Genomic DNA, 9,011 nt, shown 5'->3' on the forward strand with positions numbered 1-9,011 from the left:
CCATGTTTGAATCCCCGATTCTCGAATTTGGGGACCTCATCTACGTATTCCTTCAAGGCGGCGCTCTTCCCAGCTTCTAGTGCCGTAGAAGCTACAGATTCGGCTTTTTCCTTGGCCGCCTTCAATTCTTCTAACTCGGTCTCTGCCTTGGAAAGCGCCTCCTGGGCTAACTTGAGCGACTCCTCGTTCGCATTCGCCCTATCCTCGGCTTCAGATTTGAGCTGGTCAGCAGTCCAAGCCCTCTCCTTTTCAGCTTCGGCTCGAGCACTTTTCATTGCGGCCCTCATCGCCTTGAACTTGGCCCTGCTTCTTTCACCTTCAGCTTCAAACTTTAAGCGGCCAATTCTTTCAATGGCATCACACTGCCGGTGGCCTAGTTCGACTATCCTTCCAACCGTCTACAAAACAAGTTTGGATCATCACATCAAGCAACATCGTATGCAAACCAAACCAAACGAGCAAAAAAGAAAAGTATCGTATACATACCAGAAGGGCCAACTGGGTAGCGAATGCTATAGCTACCAAATCTGGCTCTTCTCTAAAGGTGGCCTTGTCAGCCGATAGGGAAACCGAGGCGGCCAAGCTCAACGCCACGGCTGGATCCTTCATGGCATATGTGTTAGAGGAGATTGGTGTGTCTTTTATCTTCGGTTGAACAACGAAGGGGACAACCACGTAGGATTCCTCTAAGCGAGGCCGTTTGTCAGTAGGGTTATCCTTTGAGCCGGCTTCTCCCTCGGCAGAACGTTTTTCGCCCCGCTCTTCTGAAACCAACCATTCTTCCGTAACCTGCTGTTCAGCCCCCTCCGTCTCGGCCACAACAACTTGCGTCGTTTCTTCTCCAGTAACCGATTGTAAGGACTCAATCGGGGCAGGCTCAGAACGAGCGGCCTCGGCTTTCTTTCGAGCGGCCATTCGCTCGGCATTTCTTTTTCTCGCCATCTATGTGAGATTCTCCCCAGCCATGCCTTCTGAAAAAGTGCGAGAAGGTCTCCCAAGTTTGTAAAAATATCTCCGAAGGAAAACTCTGCCCGACCCGAAGTGGATGGTGAGTTAGGCTAGTTAAGACCGGCTACCTCAAACGCTGATTTCAGAGCTTCGTCGACCTCTTCGGCCTCGACAGCGAACTCGCTCGATAATTCAGCATCTACCTCAACAACCGACTCTAAGCTTTGCTCCGAATCAGAAGCTTCGAGACCAATTTGCCTAAGGATCTTGAAACTAGAGAAGACAAGAGCCGTAAGGTGTTGTTCGCCGGTTGGGATTGGGATGTCGTCTGCGGCCGAGAACGTAGTGTAGGTAAGCTCGTACCGCAGGAGAATATGAGCAGCCCTCCCTTGCTTCTGTACGTTTGGACGGCCAAAGTACTTTAGTGCAATTTTAATTTCCGCAAGGACTACGTCGTCAGCCGAAGTCAAAATTCTCTTCAACTTGTTGCCTGCAAGAACAAAGGATAAGGTTTGGAAAAAGAGCCGCATAAAAGAAAGATCAACAAACAAGGAGTTACACGGCAACCTGGTTCACCCTTCCGTCTGGGAATAGGGTCTAGGCGATCTTCACCTTCGCCGAACTCCTAGTTGCCTCGGACATTGACCATTATATCGTCAACTTATTTGCCAGAGCTGGCAAGCATCGTTACCAAATGATGGTCGGTGTCCTTGGCCCTGAGAAAGTAGCGCCTGAGCCGACCGGAGGATTTGGCTAAAGCATAGCAGTGCCGAATCGCCGGAATGCCAAGGTTAATCCTGAGATGCCGGTTCAACTCTACGATTCCCATTACGATTCGAAAAAAATTCACATTGGGTTGCGAAGGAATCATATTCCAATAGCGGAGGACAGCCCTGAGAAATGGGTGTAGGGGAAAGCGAACTCCACCCTCCACAATAAACAGGAGAGGGAAGACGATTATATTTTGGCCGTCCCTCTCCATATCAAGGGTATTGTCCGTTACCAGAGAAAGATGGACATCCTCAAGGATAGAAAAATGTCTTCGGAACCCAGAAATTCGACCCTCAGAAATGAGGTCTTTCAAATGCTTAGCCATTCTAATAAGGACTCAATGATACTCTAAATCAAAAATAAAAACGAAAAATAGGACTGCAAAGAGAAGAGAAGAAAACTTACGAAAGGCAAAGGAGACAAAGAGAGAACGGATAGGAGTTATAGAAAACGTGTCGAAGAAGAGATACTGACTGGCAGTCCAGGAGGTTCAAATATTTGAAAAAGCATATTTTCGAAGGGACTTGAGTTTCAAATCGTAATAAAAGCGAGAGAAGTACGAATGGGGCGGGAAAGCGTTACAGTAACCAAAAAACACGTACGCATTCTGACACGTATCGGGAAGAGGATTAACCGCCGAATTCTTGACTTCTAGCCAAACATGCCGACTCATTGATGCTAGCGAGGTGTTTAGGGGGCAATTGTGGGAGCTGGATTTTTGGAATAATCAGAAGCGTACTCTAAAAGACAGACTTTACACGACTCTACCCTGCACGATAAGGATGCCGAATATAATAGATAGGCCGAATAGATACTGAGCTATGGTGCCGAGTAAAAAAAAGGATAATGAGTGACAAGTGGGCCTGGCCACGAGGAACAACAGACTAAGAAAGGTATATGAGAATTATTGTGCTTAACTTAGAATACAAGCATTCTTGAGTGTGGATTCTGACTTGTCCGTCGGAGTGCTAATTCCGGCACCCCCGACCGGAGTGTTTATTCCTTTTCAGGTGACCAGAAGAGGATCACGAGCGTTCTCCAGGATCAGAAAAGTATTTCCAAACCAAATCTCCACACTTTTGATTTCGTGTTTGTTTTGAAAAGTGTTTTAAATATGTACCACTTGAAAAAATGATCTCATATGTACATTTGATCAAAACATTCCAATTTGAGCAATTAGCCTTCATCCACAGACATTCAAACAAGTACATCACTTAAGCATTTAGTCTCGTGGAAAACATGCTCGACATAGCAACAATCACACGCATGCGATATGCTAAAGCAATAAATGCTCACCTAGTACTCCGAGGCAAGCCAAACAAAACAAAAGAATTAGAAAACATGCATGCCCCTAGCTAATGCAACACATACAATATGCAATTTAAATAGGCTCGGTTACTAACATGGCATGTGAATCAATTTGACAACATGCAACTTAAGTACAGTTTCAAAGAAGAATTTTCATTGTGACATTGGTTAGTATGATGAGCTGAAACCTTATGTCTTCAAGACAAATGAATTCAAGTCATGGAAAATGATAATTAAAACATGATGCTCTATGCTATCCATTACAAGTAGGTAAATAAAAAGGAGAAATAATGGGGGTTGGAAGACATACAAGCATTATTACAAGTGTGCCCTCGCGTAGGAGAGTCTGAATGAATGTTCTAGCTAAGCTAATTATTAAAAATTAACTAACTATTACAATACAAAAATGAATTAGCTACACTAAACTAATTAGTAAACAACTAACTAATTAGTTACAATACAAAATTTAATTATCTAAGTATTTAATTATTACAAGCATAATGCTAAACATAATTGGACCCCGAGAAATGAGGAACGACTCATGCATAGATACAGATTTTCACCCATAAATGTCCTATGTTTGGCTGCCAAAATACTTTTGTTTTGCAGTCAGAAAATTTGCACTGTTTTGCCTCAGCCTCTGCTCTGTTTTGCAAGGGAAAAAAAAAGACACTGCCTGGCTGAAAAAGGTGGCCGACCGGCCAGCAGAAGTGGTCAACCATATAGTAAGGTGGCCAGCCGACCACTAATGTTTGGTATTGCCCTGCTGCAACAGACACAAAATAGAGCACAAACAGAGTATTTTTAGGGAATGTTTGTCCACCCTGCCTCTCATTATTATCAAACAAATCAAATGAGGGGTAAACTTGATTCGCAAGCCATCAATCGACGCAAATTCATTGCATGATAACTTAAGAATCAAAGGATACAATCTCAATAAATGACAATGAAAGACTCATGAACCTCCTCCCTATCATGATATTGATCAAGGGAAGTGGTTGACATTGACTCTTGAACCGTTTTTATCACTAACAAGTATGAAACGACTCAAGACTCAATGGGTTCAATTAACGTCCGATTAAACCCCAAACCATTTTATTATCTTGTTACCTCTTAGTCCGATTTTATTACTTCTTTTTATTACCTTTCCATTTATTAAGCATTTTATTCCAATAATGAAGATTAAGTCCACTAATGGAGAGAAGTGTCAAGCAAGGGGTTATTTTGGGCATGAGAGAGATGTCATGTCTTAGGTAATGAACCTCCAAAGAGATTAAACCATTAAGTACGAGGATCTCTATCTCAAACTTAAACAACAATCGGTTAAAACGACTCTCAAGGCAAATAAAAAAAGCCAAGAAAATAGGGAGAGTGCAGAGATGATTAGAGATGAATACAAGTATGGAAAGCACTAAATAAATGCTATCAACTCAAATAGATTGGTGTCTAATGCCTAAAACACCAAACCTATGAGGACTATTACACTACAAACATACTATACAAAGCATAAATGGAATGAACAACCTAAAACAGTCCTAAAATAGTCAGAAATAACACTGAAATTCACATAAAATTTTTGAAAAATCTAGCTACAATTATGGAGAAATAGAACTAGTAAACAAGCACAAGGAGGGGTGGCTAACCCCTCCATTTTTGGGACTTCAGAACCACATTTCTAGCCTCTAAAAACCTTTCAAATTCAGTGGTAAAAAACTCAAAAAAAGTTAATGAAAATATGGGAAATATAAGGGCAAGAGCTTGGAATACAAGGTGCAAAGAAGAGTGGTCCACCTCTCTACCTTAGGTAGCTTTTAACCACAAGTTTTGGCCCATAAAAGCAGGTGAAAAATGATCCAAAAATAGCAAGTAAAGATGGTAAATGAATAAGGGAAAGAAGTTAGGAATTATACCTCTTAAAAAAGAGTAACACCTTGAATTATAAACCACCAATTTCTCACCCTGAAGAGCTAATATTCAAGCTCAATTACCTCAACAAAGAACCATTAAAATTTGGTTTAGGAGGTCTAGGTAAGGTATGTATAGGTTACAAGGTAGAGAGAGAGATATTTTTTCTAAGAATTTTTCTTCCTTAAAATTTTCTAATCTAATTTTATAAAAGGGGGTCAAGTATATGTAGAAAGTTATGCTAGGCTCTTGAAAATATCATTATAGAAATAGCTGGTGCAGTGCATGCAACAGTGGAGATAGCTGGCACAGTTGGCAAAAATATCTATTTTTACTGACACAAGTGGCTAGTCAGCCACTAAGGGGACGACTGTACACTCATTTGTGGCTAGCCGGCCACTAAGTGGCCTACAGGCCCCTGGGTGGTCAGGCTTGAAAAAAACTGTTTAGGTCCAAAAGTGGTGCAAGGTTTGTAGGCGTTTGAGGCTCAAAATCGAGGCTTTCTGCTGAGGAAATCGAGCATTTGACAAGTGTGAAACTTCATCATTGGGTGATCAATCGATGACGCCCAAGTCTTAAGGGCAGTAAAAAATGAGGTGTCTACAGCTCTATTCTTGAGACAATATCGATCAACGCCATCTCTCCAACGGCTTTTGATCGGGCACATCCCAGTTAATGCAACGCCGACTTCCTTTCGACTACCACCTACTATATTCGGTACCATCACGTCTTGACGTCACCTAGGACAGGAGCAGATATATGCGTATCTCTGGCCTTATCACTTGTGATCAGTCAGCACAGCGCTGAATCTCCAATATGTGCCCTAGTTAATGTCATGTACTCGGCATGATAACTGTGATGCATTCGGCACAATAAACGTGATAAATTTTGGCACTACAAAAATGGACTGGGACAGATATGTCTATACGGCTTTATCAACTGTCGTCAGTTAACACAACGCTGAATTGGAGCAAGAGCAGATATATGCGTATATTCTACCTTATCACTCATGATCAGTCAGCTCAACGCCAAATTGCCAATATGTACCCCACTTGAATAAACTAGCTCCTGCTTGATGTGATGTATTCAGCAAAACAACCTTGATGGATATGTCTATTTGGTTGTATCACTAATGGTTAGAACAATATTTAGCTAAGATATATATGTATATTCGGCTTTATCACTCGTGATCAGTCAGCGCAACGCCGAATTACCAATATGTACCCCACTTGAATAAACTAGAGCCTGCTTGATGTGATGTATTCGGCAAAACAACCTTGATGGATATGTCTATTCGGCTATATCACTAATGATCAATAGTATTTAAGATAAACTGACATGCCGACTTAAGATGCGAAATTGGTTTTTGTTTTTCCATATCAAACAGTTTATATTTCATTCATTCACATTCACATAAAATGCACTAAAATTCATGCACCAAAATAATTTATATTTGTTTTCATTCATAAGCTGATGGTTACATACTCACCTTACACATGAAAACGATCCCAATATATCACGTGAATATAAAGTTTTAAAGCATATACAACAAAAACAAAACCAAATGGCACAAAATGGTCCACACTTGCCGACTTCAGGGCTCCTCCGGATCTGACTCCAGCGGCTCCACCCCTTCCTATTCAAAAGGAATCGGTGTATCCAACGCCACCTTTGCAGCCATCAAGGCTTTTAACCAGCCCTACTTAAACCCTCAATTTTAAAATTTTAGGGCTTCATCAGCATACTTCTTCATAGCCGCCATTTCCCCGACGTCAAAAGCCTTGGTCGTCGCCAACCACGCCTCTTTCGCTGCCTTCTTCTCCGCCTCAAGATTGGCCCTAAGTTGCTTTAGTTCTACCATTGTCGATGTCAGGGCAGCATCCATAGCATTAGCCCTCTCTTCGGTAACACGCCGTTGTAGGTCAATGTGCTTTGACTTCTCTTTCTCTGCCATGGCCTTGGCACGTTCGTCCTCTGCTCTCTTGGTCGCAACAGCCAGATCGGCAATAGCCGACTTGGCCCTATTCTTCTCGGCCTCAATTTCAACTTTAAGAAAGCCGATCAATTCCACGGCATCGTAGTGGCGCGGACCGATTTCAGTGATCCGTTCAGCAGCCTAGGTCAAGAAATAAATAAGTCAATACTAGAAAATTTAGAAAAGGCAACAACAATTCGCTAATCTTACCAAAATAGCCAATTGTGCCGCTAACGCAATGAAACGATATTCGGCTTTGCGCGAAACGCCGTTTTAACTAAGGTAAAGGTAATTGAAGAGGTCACGCTGAGAGCCACGGCCAGCTCTTTTATTGCAGAAGCACCAGTTGAGATGAAGGCACCCTTCACCCTGGGCTGAATCATAAACGGCACATCAAGATCGAGAGCAGCCGATACCCTCAGTCTCTTTTCAAGCAATTCCTCTGTTTCGACGGAATCCTCAGGCAAGTCGGTGGATCGCTTCTCACCCCTCTGTTCATCTATCATTTCCTCCAACGTTAACTCTTGCTGAGCTAACTCAGACGTAACGGATGCGCAATTCGGTTCCATTTGATCCACTTAAGTTTTTTTAGGTGGGGGGACTTGACTCCCCCCAGCACTTTTTGCCCTCTTCATCGCTACCAATCTTTCAGCATTTCACCTCTTGGAAAATTGAGCAAGTGCTTCGCCAACCATGTCTTCGGCTTCAATTCCAAGTAGGTCTTCCAAGTCGATAAAGATGTCCTCTTCACGAGATCTTAATTCGACTCACTCGGACAAAGAGGGACTATAATCTCCACCCAAGTCACCTTGGTCAAAGGCTAATTCAACCTCCCTAACCACTTCCTGATCTTCTATCATAAGGGAATCCAATTTGGCTAAAGCGCTCAAGTCAGCTTAATCCACTTGATTTTCCTCAGCTCCTCGTTCAGTGTCTTCTCCATCCCGATCACCGTTTCTTTCAACGGCAGGTGAATCCCGCAATCCAATGTCCCTTGAATTGGAGAAACTAGGGAATATTGAGGCTGTTAAATATTATTCGCCTCTGGGGATTGATATATGATCCGCCGCCGAAAATGTCTATTATATAGGATCGTATCTGAGTAAGATGTGTGCGGTGCCCCTGAAGATTCGAACCACCAATGAATTCAAGGACAATCTTCACTTGTGCAAAGACGTCTTTGTCCGCCGAATTAAGTGATTGCTTGAGGTCGTTGCCTGCACAGGAATCAAATGATCAGAGAAAATTGAAAGCCGAGAAAATGAGGATAAATTGTTAAGTAGAAAGCGAAGATAAATTGTCAAGCATGTAAATTCGGCCACCTGGCTCGCCCTTCCGTCTAGGCACTGGGTCCAGGCGATCTTTCCCCTCGCCGAATTCCCAGTTGCCTTGGATGGCGACCATAATGTTGTCAACCCTCTTGCCAGAGTTAGCAAGCATGGTCACCGAGTGATGGTCTATGTCCTTGGCTCTCAAGAAGGATCTCCCTTGTCGACCAGATAACTTAACGAGGACATAGCAATGTCGAATGACAGGAATTCCTAAATTAAGTCTAAGTCGGCGGTTCAGTTCTATCACACCCATTATTATTCGAAAGAAGTTTACATTTGGTTGAGAAAGAATCAAGCCCCAATACCGCAGAACGACCCTAAGAAAAAGTTGAAGGGGAAAGTGAACCCCGCTTTCAGTAATCGACAACAAAAGGAAGATAACAGTGTTTCTATCTGCCTTTTCCATATCAACCACCTCGTCCCCAACGAGAGTCAATCGGACGTCATTAGGGATCGAGAACTGTCGACAGAAGGCAACGACTCAATCCTCAGAGAGGAGAGCTTTCAGGTGTTTCGCCATGATCACAAAATAAACAGAAGAACCAGAATACAAGCTAGAAGAAATAACGAAAAATTGGCGTAAAACTGTGAAAAAACAAAATAAAGGATGGAGCTTAGAAAGACTTACAAATTGGAATGAAAGGGATGAGCTACAAAGAGGAAAAAGTGGTTGTATAGAGTCTTGAAGATAGAGAGTTGTAAGAGAGACTGAGGATATAATCTGGCAAGAGAAACGAAAGGACGGAGGATTTTTCAAATCGCATTTAATGAAT

The sequence above is a fragment of the Camellia sinensis genome, chromosome 1, assembly GCF_055761805.1.
Source record: "Camellia sinensis isolate YWXY chromosome 1, ASM5576180v1, whole genome shotgun sequence".
In the NCBI taxonomy this organism is placed as follows: Eukaryota; Viridiplantae; Streptophyta; class Magnoliopsida; order Ericales; family Theaceae; genus Camellia; species Camellia sinensis.